Source organism: Pholis gunnellus (genome assembly GCF_910591455.1).
Source record: "Pholis gunnellus genome assembly, chromosome: 13".
Classification (NCBI taxonomy): Eukaryota; Metazoa; Chordata; class Actinopteri; order Perciformes; family Pholidae; genus Pholis; species Pholis gunnellus.
Genome location: NC_136540.1, coordinates 18,937,479 through 18,949,730, shown reverse-complemented (window position 1 = coordinate 18,949,730; position 12,252 = coordinate 18,937,479).

The window sequence follows — 12,252 nt, the reverse complement described above, 5'->3', positions numbered from 1 at the left end:
GCAGAAAGAACAGTCATAATGAGAACGCCAACGAGAGACAATTAAACAAAGAGCCTCCAGATCAGATGAAGGAGAGGGATGAAAACACGCCGACGGTGAAACGGAGCCGTCCTGGGAGCTCAGCGAGGCCAAACACCAGCGGCGCGCTGCAGCAATTCACACAGCAGAGACCGGCGGAACGTTTATGGACCCTGGCTGCCAATTTCCTATCAAGGAGAATGTTTGGCTTCATTGCTCTCCGTGGTCTTTACTGGAAGAGTTAGAAATGGGTATGTGGTGGGAGGCGGGCGCAGAGCGGTGAGGTAAGAGGACGTTGAGGCCCTGCGCTCCTCCCAGGCCGCCGCTCTGCCCTTGTTAAGTTATTCTGGGCCGGCAAGGGCTTCAGCGAGAAGATGGAGATAAAGAGGGACATTTTACTATTGCTATTGTGCTCGAGTCGGAGCATTTCTCCCCGGCAGCGCTGCTATTTACCACGGGTACCCACTTATATTTACCAGTCTGATAAAAGAGACACACTGACAGCCTTTCTATCTCGGAAGGCTCGCAGTAGCCATTAAAGAGCTTTTGTTGACTCACATTTTGAAGGGGTGTTATTGTGAAGACCGGCTTTCTTAGCAATGGGAAGTTACCGGCTTTATAGCCCTCTTCTGTGAGGAGAATCTCATCTCCTTGGAAGACACAGGGTTCAAGGATTCTCGAGCAAGATCAGATAGAAACATTAAACGTGTCTGTTGGAGAGGCGCACGTTTCAGGCTATTAATAACGTCTTAGCTAGTTAGATGGATCTTTATCGGTTTTGTGTCAACAACAATCTATTGAACCTGCAGAAAGCGTCGGGTGAAAATGAGTGTCAGCCGAAGTTCTTTTCATACTTGACATTGGCTCGACCAGCTTGAAACATAGGTGAGAACCTTCAGCATGTTTTTCAAAGCAATAAACTTCAACAATAAATGAAACCACAGTAGACTTCAAATAATACTCTGCTGTGCAAGGACTCAGCGGTGAATAGTGTACAGTGTTTTGTCAAGTGACCCTGGCCTCCTCCAGAGCCGTGCTACAGGAAAAGTGTGTGACCTTTACGCGCTCAGTGAAGGCAAGTGGCCCCTGGGTGCCAGGCCGGGGGGCCCGACGAATGCCGCCACCAAACTGCTCGGCACTTTGGCATTTTTCTTTTGTTCCGTTCACAACAGGAAATGTCCATTTGCAGGCCTGGAGCTCTAGGACAGGCATGTTGCATGAAAAGATTTTGTCTTTCTCCTTCTGCACATCGGAATCTGACTCTCATCTGGATTCTATCCTCAATCCTTCAACCTCATCGATTAACCCCACAGTGTGGAGCACATCTTTTGCTGGGTTTAAAGGAGTCAGCTGTCAGGGGAAATTTCATGCCCAATGCCTTTTCCATTAGGGGGGAAACAGGAGAATCTACCTCCTCGGGGGCACGCAGCTATAGACGTCGAGGACCACGGATCCTCTCGGTTCTTTTAAAGCTCACATTGTGAGTCAGGAAGCATGCGAGGTCGCACAGCTCACTAGGCCGACACAAAGCAATGCAAAGTTCTATGTTCGACCCATCTGCAACTGGTTGATGATTTTACACTTCAAGTAGCTTTCAAGCACTCGGGGCATTGGACCTCAGGCTTTTAGCGTTGGCAGCTGTGCAGTTGTTTAAGGGGGAGGGTTTGTGAGGATGTTAGCCATTTATTCAGCGGCAACAAATATGATTACCAACAGAAAGTGGGAAATGTGGGAGATGGACAAGATTAGAGTGAGTGAGTAAGGGCAGAAATGGATCTGTGATCTAGTTACCCTCAGGGTAAGTGTGTTAGAATCTGACGCTGAATTTCTATTCATGCTGCGGGTTGACTGACATGGTGGAAACTGAGGCTCGGCTCTGATTGGCCGATGAAAGACCTGTCTTCTTGCAACACTGCCAGCCTCCTGACAGTCATGCCGCTGTCAGTAACCATAAGTCTGACTTATTAGGGAATACGCAGCTTTTCTTTTTTGCAGAGAGTTAGATGACAAGATTAATGCCATGCCACCAGAAAGCAAGTAAGAGTATTTCTAAAAACGTCAAACTTTTGCCTTAAATTACTTTCATTTTCCACCCATGTCTACATAATCTCTTGGCAAATCGTAGGAGTTCTGGTCTCGCTTCGTAGTCCATCTGAAGTTACTAATCAGACCGCACAGCACAGGAAAGTAAGTCTTGGCCCAGAAAATCCGCTGGCTACTCCAGAACCCCAAAATATAGCCCTATAATAGAGAGGCTCATCCACCGTCAGACCGACAGCCGATGAGTTCTGAGATTGGGATCTACAAGGATGAGCCAAAGACTACACACGTGAGATTAAAGGCATAGATATGATCATTTTTGGATTGGGCAATCACTCTACATTTGAACCACTCCCAATTAAAAATAAAAAAAATAAAAATGTGTGTCACCTTTGCAGATAAAATCAGCCTAATTAGCCTAAAGAAAGGGTAAACAAAGAGGAAGGCTCACGTGGGTTCAGCCTGGAGTAATACATTTACACAGAAACATTAAGGCTTAAAGATGGAACAAAAAATAAACATGAAATCAGAGAATATTTATTTATTTATTCATCAAATATTAGATTTTGTCATTGAAGCTGTTTTGACAAAAACGAGTAAATAGATTATATGAAATTACTTCTCATCTTGTGAGTAAAGATCCTGGAAGACGTTCAAATCAGGGAGTACAAAGTATAAAATATACTTAGGGGGGACATTGGGATTTGGCCACAGAGAGAGAGAGAGAGAGAGAGAGAGAGAGCAGCCGAGGTATACGGGTATACGATGTGCATGGGGGGGTTCAATTTATATATGTACAATATGAATCGAAACTTACTGACGGCTTTCTGTAAGCAGACATAACTGTCAGGATTTTGACAATTCGAGTCAAACTCCAACAGCATGAACAGAGATGAAAACTGCTCTTGTTTGGGATTTTTCTATTTTGCATTTTTCTATCCAAAAATCCATAAATTGTCAAAAATCTATATTAAATTGTTGTTGTTGTTTAGTTTTTCTATGATTTATTTTCCTCTAATGAAAAATTCAACTCATAAACATAACATGGAAACGCTAAGCTTTTTAATAGTGTAATCAACTGAGAAATGTGTCTACACTCAGTTGTAACTACTTTCAAAAAAATCCTACCGGTGCACTCTTCATGTCTATTGTATATTCATAACTGAGCATTACACAGGTACATTTGGATTGGGGCACATTTTCTAAGAGAGTCGGAAGAGCGGGAGAGACCAATGCTCAGCAAGGGACTTAAGCCAGAATGCTGGGAGAGGAAACAGATGGCATTGGTGGAGGGAGTGGGGGCGGGCGGTGCCTGGCCAGAGGATATTACAGCAAGCCTGGACACACTCATCCTCGGTCCCCTGCCTCCCAGGGGATTAATAAGCCCATCATGGCTGCTACCCATATGGGGAGCCACAGAAGGGATGTGACACTGAAGGGGGGGGTTGTTACTGTTAGCCATTCTGTCTTCTAATGTCTCACCGTGACTCCATAATGTTCGGGGATCATATTATTGTGAGAGAGTCCGACAAAGGTGGGGGGGGGCACTGAGAGCACTTAGACGACTGCAGGTGTTCATCCTTTAAGTTGTGTTTACATCGGCAGAGCCAAGCTTATGAGTGACGTAGAAACCAACTAGCACCCCACTATCTGGTACGTTCCTCTAGTAAGGGCGTTCTACCCACCACCTCGACTGAAAATGTCTCTCTAACAACGGCTGAAGCGTCCTGTGCAGCTGCTGCTGCGTCAGTATCGACTTTGTCTGGAGCCGCATTGGTGTTGGTGACATTTCTTGTATTCTCACATCACCTCCGGTGCGGCCGAGGGCTCTGTCTAACCTTTTGAGGCGCCAAGTGGTAGCCCACTGGAAGAGCAGCAGCCAGCTCACCTGACCTTTGCGAGAGCTTTCAAAGTGTCCCCCGTCCCCCGTCCCCTCCCAACCTCACTCTCCCTGCTGCCTGCTGGCTCCTCTAGACCCCGGTGTCTAGTGCTGACAAGCTGGATCCGCCACCATCCTCGGTCCCCCAGAGAGCCGGCTGGCCTCTGCAGCCCGTCTCTTGGTATGGGCTTGCAGACAGTGAAGAGAGATAGTGTTACTGCAGTAAAGCCAGGGACTCCTCTCCGATGGGCTCTGCTCCAAAAGCACTGTTGGTCTGTGTGTGGGTGTACGTGTGAGCGAGTGACTAACAAAATCTTCCATGCCACCACCACCTTTAACCAGACATGAATTCGATGCATTGTCACACAATGTGAAAAAACAAGAACCGGAGATCACATTTCTTTGGTCTTTATTACATGGATTTGAATGCAAATGTTGCATCCCCACAGTGCAGAAAGAGTTACATGTGCACGTGTGGGTTCGGGGCTTTTGTTGTTCAGTTGAAACGTCCAAGTAGACTCGACCAGGAGGAATTGTAATTCACTGTAAAGTCATATTTAATTTTCATGGACTACTTCATTGCCTTTAGACGATCCCTGTTAAGAAAGTAGTCAAGTATTAAAGTCTTTATAAAGAAACAGAGGTTGAATATCCTGCAAACTATTTGATTTGGTTGCAAAATATTTACTCAAATGTAGATTTTTAAGACGTCCGGTCTCTAGAGCATCTTTAAAGGAATTATCCTTCTTTGTGAAATGCGCAGACATGTTGATAGTGCTTTTATCAGTGAACTACTTGTGACAGTCTGAAGAGCTCTGATCCAGATGTGCACGAACAAGCGCCACAACCACTTGTGGAGCTTTCGCGCAGGCCGTGATTACATTTCATTTTCTGGCGCACACACCTCGTGGCGGCTTCACCCCAGCGAGTGTAAACCGCACTTTAGATGACCTCCCTGAGAGGAGTGAAATGAAAATCCGTATTGATGATAACATGACTGCACTTCTTGCTGGTGTTAACAGCCAACACCTCTGAGATGATGATGAAATGAGCTTCATCAGTTCATCACCGGGCGACACAACGATTTTTTCTATTTTCCTGTAAAAGCCCAATTTTCTAACCCCATTCCACTCTACTTCCCTAAAAACACGGTCTTAATGTTATTCAAATCACTTCCTGGGAGTTAAAAGTTTTCTCGCATAGATATTTGCGTTCGACGCCTTTTCCCCACTGATCAGCTCAGGGCGCACACAGAAGTGATCCACGACTGCTTCGCTTCCCAATCTGTGTATGAATGTACAAACTGTTGTTTGTGCCGAGGCTGGGGATTATAGCGGGGCGCCTCCTCTGAAAGGTGCCTTAATCCTGCCCCCAACCTGCAGATTAGAAGCCCCCTGCTTTTTGAAGATTTTACTCCATATCAGCTCCTTCCTGCGGCATGTAAACACATCTCGACAGTGATTAGCCCAGAAACATTGCTTAAGACCCACCGAAAAAATAAATAAAAAACAGTCTTCATGAGCTATCAAAGGCATTACCGCGTTCATAAAAGCATGTGCGTGACGTTTCTCGGGGCAGTGCGGTGGAGTGTTAATGCTGGAATATGTGCCGCTTCGTAGCCCACTAGCACGTAGGCCTTTCTGACAGATGGCCTGAGGACATCTGCACTCTGAGCTGGCCGGGAGTTGTGGGATGTCCATCGTGGCCTTTTTTTGCATCACGCGTGGCCGCCGATACGGGAGCGCCGCAGATTGAGATGTAAAAGCAGGGAGCAACAACACAGCGAAGGGGGGAGGAGGGAGGAGGGACCGACCTCACCTTGACAGAAGCTGCTAAAATTAAAAATGTGTTTTCTTTCTTCAACTGGTGTGTGTACTCCCGCGTGCATCCTCTCCGCGGGGCAGCGATGTGAGTGAGGAGCTGATGACGGATGGTCAGTGTGTCCTCGTCTCCTGACGGAGGCCTGTTTTTCTCCCTTTCGATCTCGATCACATCCTGTCTCTTTCTCACCACAGTGGGGACGGACTCATGGTCACGGCGGATCAGAGACAATAGGTGTGACCGGTTCTCCTTCAATCAGTCAGCCAATCGGTCTCCCTTTCCCCCTTTGGCATCCTCTCTCGGTCTCCCAGGCTCGGCTTTTCAGTCGGTCAATATCTGAGCCACATTAATCTCGTCCTCGCCTTCAGTGGCCGTTCGGTCTGAGGTTTTTTTCGTCTGCACAAGCTGGTCCAATTTTCAATTTTCAGCGTTGCATTTTTCAATGGAAGCCATTACTGAGAAATCCTGTCAAAACGGGGCTTTCTCGCAGGTTGACCTTGATTGTGGCTGCCGTGTCCTCCGGCGTCAGCTAATCACTGTGTGTCTCCTTGCAGTGAAGAGAATACTTCCTTATCTTGACAAGAAGGAAGTGGACATGTCAGTGATTGTGAAGGGAGGGGCGGGGCGGGGGGGGGGGGGGGGGGGGGGGACGACGACTCTCCTCCAACTGAGGCCCCCAAAATGATCGGGAAAAACGACAAAACCTCCTCTAATCGCTCTCCTCTGGTGCGGCATCAGACAGCGTTCCTGTTCCGTCAGCAATCTCCGGTGCGGCCCTCCCGGTGGACACCCCCCCCCCCCCCCCCCCCCAGCCCCCCCCAGCCCCCCCATCACCGCACATACGGAGTAGGAATTTATGTACACGCTATGAATGCAGAGAGGGAAGGAGGCGCAGTGCTCAATCCTGTCTCTCCGCGGTGAATGAACTGCACGTATGAGGGGATGAGAGAGCAGAAGGTGGGAGGAGGAGGGAGATATATTTCTGCGTCTTATCTCGGGGAGAAGGGCAGTGTGTGTGACAGGCAGCACAGAGCTCTGCCTCTGAAAAGCCTCCCCCAGTGACACTTGTTCCCTCTCAAATCTGTGTCCGGTCTATTACTATCGTTGAAGCCGGTCTGAATGTAGACATCTCTAATTGGAGGCATATAATACCCTTGTTTATGCTTAGAGATGATTACATCCGCACACAGCCAGCCGTGAAATAGAAATCAGCTCCTGAGAGGTTCAAAGCACAGGTTACACCCATGTTTATTACAAATGTCTCTGACCAGTGGACAGGCAAGTTGTATTTATTCACACAGAGGAACAACCACAGGTATTGCACATAGAGTTTCTCTTGCTATCATCTTCATCAAACAACCGCCATCAAATGAATTCTAGTCGCTCCTCACGCTTTCAAGAGGCACACTGTGCACAACAGACTCCAATGGACTGACATTTGGCCCCGTGTGTTTTTTTTTTCTTTCTTTCTCCATTTAGGATTGAATGAAGCCTTCGCTGTGTGCTCGATTCTGTCCAAATTAGTTTGAAATGGAATGTCGGGGTTGCCTTGGAGACACGCGGGGATGGAAGTCACTCATTATAACTCACCTGAGCTGTCACAGGAAAGGCCGCCTCTGCATTTTAAGAAATGAAATAGTCATTTCGTCGTGAAGAGGGGTGAATCATGAAGGGAAATAGTTAAGATTTGTCAGTGCCATTGATTTGTCAAGGCCCTGCAGTATTTTGCAGCAGAGCACAGAGGGTTGCACACAACAGAACTTCACTGGCAATCATTCAAAGGCCCTGAAAACACAAGTTCTCATTACGGCTGTATGAAGAATCCTACGTCAACCCAAAGTTCAATGTCTTTCGCTTATTTCACATTCGAGAGTTCTGTTTTTCTTTTTCTCTCCTCTGTGTTCTTCTTCCTGGTGTAAAGTGGGCTTCTACTAGAGAAGGGCGATGATTTGCAATTCGGGATTTTAGTAACATTTGAATCCAAATCTGATGACAGTTGGTGGGTCGAATGGTCACCCAGTGATTTCATGTCAGTATTGATCAAGTTGATGAGTGGATTAATCCTTTGGTCTATAAAACATCTGAAAATAGTGAAAAACCTCCGTCACAAGTCTAAGGCGATGTCATCAAATGTCCAAAACCCAAAGAGAAGGCAAGGAAAAGAAGAAAATCCTCACACTTGACAAGTTGAAATGTTAATGATCAATTATCCAATATATCAAATCAAATATTTTAGCTTAAAAGAACAATTCATCATTTATCAAAATAGTTTATTTTCATGGTGATGGAATAATATTAATGGACTAATTTTTGCCGCTCAATAAGTCAAATCTGATCAAACCAAACCAACACAGTCCAGACAACTCACTCTGTCAGTGCACAGACGTATGAGAAGTATTTTTTAACATTAAAGCATGTAAACAAGTTGTAGTAGAAACCCAAAATATGAACCTGGAAATGAGCATATGTTCCCTTTAATGTTATAAAGAACCTCTTAGCATTTGAAACCAAGTTTTCAGGTGCTTTAAATGATCATGTATTAACCCATTGACTACAAATGTTCATCATTTTGCAAAACATGCTGCTGTGTTTTTGTAAAATATATATTTTTCTACCATTCTCATGCCAATGGACATACTTTCCAGTATGAAAATCTAATTGCAGTATCTTGAAACTTGAAGGCGCAATCATTGCAGTGAACATCAAGTCTGCTTTTATTGTGCTGTATTGTGTTTTCATACCCTACCGAAACTAAACTCTGAAACTGTACAGACTGCATTTGAAAATGGTCAGCAGAAATGTTAAGTATACATAATTTGTAGTTAAAGAGCTAAAATCAGCAAACACACATGGTTGTTTAGGAAGGTAAACACATTAATTCGGGCTAAACTTGTCCAATGTGCTGATCGAGAAGGTCTGCCTAATGAATCATAGCTCTTTCTAATTAGCTTATTGTTGCCGTGTCCTCTCTCATCGCTGTACTTTAGCTCACCGCTCTCTCAGGCTTCTCCGCTAAAAAAACACTAATTAAGAGGAAATGCAAGCTCAGCTGGTTGCATAGGAGCATCAGTCTTCTTTTACAGTAGCGTATTGACGCTCCAGATGTCTGCTTGCTGAGCATCTTCCTGCGCGTGGCTGCCCCCATCTCACTGTCTCACTATTCTCCAATTAACCAGCTATCGAGGCTAGCGCTCCAGATGTTGGCTTTGGCGCTAACGGTCATTGGTCATCTTAAAAGGCATTGTGTCGACTGCTCCGGTCGATACGACTCCAACAATGCAGCCATGAATCTTGTTCTCTGACGGTGCTGCGCTGGAAAAGAATGTCCTCACTCTCCCTTTGATTCACTTTTTTTCTTGTTCCTCCTTCTATTAAATTGTTCCATCTTCTGAAGACTCAAAACCTCTTTTTTTTTCTTTTCAGTCTTCTCTCTCATGTGTGGCCTTTGTCTCGTTTAACACAGAGCATTCTTCTCCATTATCTTCTCTTTTCTTTATCTGGAGCAGCCCGCTGGACCGCCGTAATACAGTGTTTCGTGCTTGTTCAACTCTGTATCCATAGCCAGTAGGCGAACTGATGCCCAGCCAGCGAGGCCCTAACCTTCTTCATACTCGCCCTCATTCTCCCTTTTTTTTTGTGTTCAGCTGTCCTGACATGAAAAGTTTGGGAAAGAAAACTGCATGTGAGGCTGGTGGCTCCAGAGCCCTCGGCTGACGGCTGTGAATGCCATGACTCAGAGGACGAGCAGACAGCTCAGGCCTCTTGTGAAGTGATTCACCCGATTCATCCACTGAGCCAGCAGGGCGGCAGTGGCCATCGGGGGGGGATCTGTGTGTGTGTGTGTGTGTGTGTGTGTGTGTGTGTGTGTGTGTGTGTGTGTGTGTGTGTGTGTGTGTAATGACATGAATGCCATTTCAATCATTACTGGATTGCAGGATTAAATCCATCTTCATATAAGCTGATAAGAAAGTTGATTTAAGCTTGATAGATCCATTGTTATGATTAACAAATAAGACTTATAATAAGAATACTTGAATGTATTGTAAAAAAGAATCCGCCTACTACAATGGATGCTAGATTGTCTTTTGAGTTACTCTGGTGTGTTTATTCTACAAACTATAGCTTGTTGTCCTCGAGGGAAAGCTTCTTCCAAAGGCCATCTTCAGTCCCAGAAAATGAAAAGAGAAACTGCAGTTGTACCGCTCCACAGACACTAGGCCTACATCTTCACATTCATTATTTTATTACCATAGCAACCAGTGCACAGAATGTCATGTCTAAGCACTGGAAAGACGACACAGTGGAAACAAATACAGAAAGCATAATCATGGCTATTATTGTCACTTTTAATGAGTACAGTCGCCAGATATTGTTTTACTCCTTCAATCACTCTTCTGTTAACATCAAGCTGTTTTTTTGACAGGAAGATGGAGATATATATTTTCCTTCCTCTGTGGGCGGTGATGGTGGCCGTAGCCCGTGAAGCACTTCCTCAACACCTTTCACAGACTGTCTGTTGATAAATGGTGCATAGTTGCCCTTGTCTAACCTAAAATCCACCATCGATTTGTCTTACTCCTGCCGCCATTATTTTAAGCCCTGTCTGTGAAGCACTGGCGGGCTCCACTATGACTACAAGGACAGTACCATCTGTGGAATTAATTTATGTTATATACAGGGTCGATGATATGATTGTTTATGCCAAAAAAAAGCATAAACTATCTAATAACACAACTACAGGATGATATCTACCGCTGTCATGACTCTAGATTAATTTTTGATCAATAACTCAGTTAGGCATTGAGGCTATTCTAGATGTTGCAGTTAGAGCGAAAACATGCATACAATGAAGGCCTAGTTTTCTATTTTTTTCTAATTCTTATTCAGCTTTAATTTACTTTGGCAAGACTGAAAACATCAGCCTGGAAATGTCAACAGAATTACTGGATATTTTTGGTTCCATTGTGATGAATTTTCCTATATGCTTTTGCGTGTCATTGTTTCAGATCTAAATAGAAAAACCAGGTGTGTGTGTGTGTGTGCCACTGCTGTAACGTTTGATTGAATGAATACAAACCGGAGTCACCCCTTTTAGATGAGTTTCTTTTGTTGTTTACTCGACGGTCTCACTCAACGCTCTCATTTTAATCTGCGCAGCTGTCTGAACCGGCTCTGTGTAGCTAAACCTCAGTTCTCTGTGCAACGCTTCATGCTGACCGTTGAACGCCACCTCTAAACACAAACGGTCAGTCCAGCTGTGTGTTGAGTTCTGTTAGCTGTTAGCTGTGCGAGATTAGCCGTGAACAGACAGATGCACACACACACACACACACACACACACACACACACACACACACACACGCTTGAAGACAGCACACTAGAAAATGCAGAAATGTATGCTGGATATTAATGAAGCTTGTGAACATGCAAGAGGGCCAACAAACCATCTTATCAGTCGGTGCAGGATCTAGCGGTACGTATGGACATGCCGCACAAGGCTGTAGCTATAAATAGGAATGTGACGTCTCCGTCAACATGTCAGATTAAATTTAATGAGCTGAGATGTATTGTTGGCCATGTTCCATTTGGAATCATATGTTATACTGGAGCAGCAGATGCAACTATTACATCTTACTAGACTGCGGGGAAATGGAGCTGTGGATTTGTCTGCTGTCAACTGCAAGAGGCCTGGATTTAAGTGTTTCTCTTTTTTGTTGTTGTGGATATGAGGTAACCCTCAGCTTGTATCCGTGCCTCAGACTTAGAATGGCTTTTCCACTGCCCAACATCCAACAGGCATGTTTTCAGCCACACCAACGTCATGGTTCTATGGATGTCAGTCAGATGGTCGGTCCACGACTGCTGTCCGATTCTCTCGAGGTCAAGGAACAGTGGTTAGGAAAAGACATATGACGTCATATTTTGACCGCAGTTGTTTGGACTTCCCCGCCTGCATCTAATTCCCTCATCAGCCACTCTTTCTATAAGCCGGCCCCTTTGTCCCGGTCAGTTCGTCGTGGTTGCTTTGTTGGTTTCTTGCTTTGTGCTTTCGTGCTGGACCGTCGGCCTGCCTGTAAGCCATCTCATCAATAAATCAGTGAAGTCGTCCTGCTGCCTCCTCCATCTGCGTTCGGGTCCTGTTGCTCTGCACAAGCAGCCGTGACAGTTGGATGGATTGCCCCGGCGTTTGCTGCAGACATTTTTATACTTTTATACTTTCATAACTTTGGTCCAATTCATTAGTTATTGACCAAATACTTAAAAAATGAATAACATTCATTAGCCTCAGATGTGCTTTGCTTTGTGTGCTAATTAACATGTATGAGCACGCTAACACACTAAACTAAGATTATTTACATCATACCTGCGAAACATTAGCATGTTAGCATTGTCATGTTAGCATACTGATGCTAGCATTTAGCTCTAAAGTGCACACAGAGCAGCTGGCGTAGCTTTAGACTCTTAGCCTTGTTGATAACTATGGATTTTTAAAG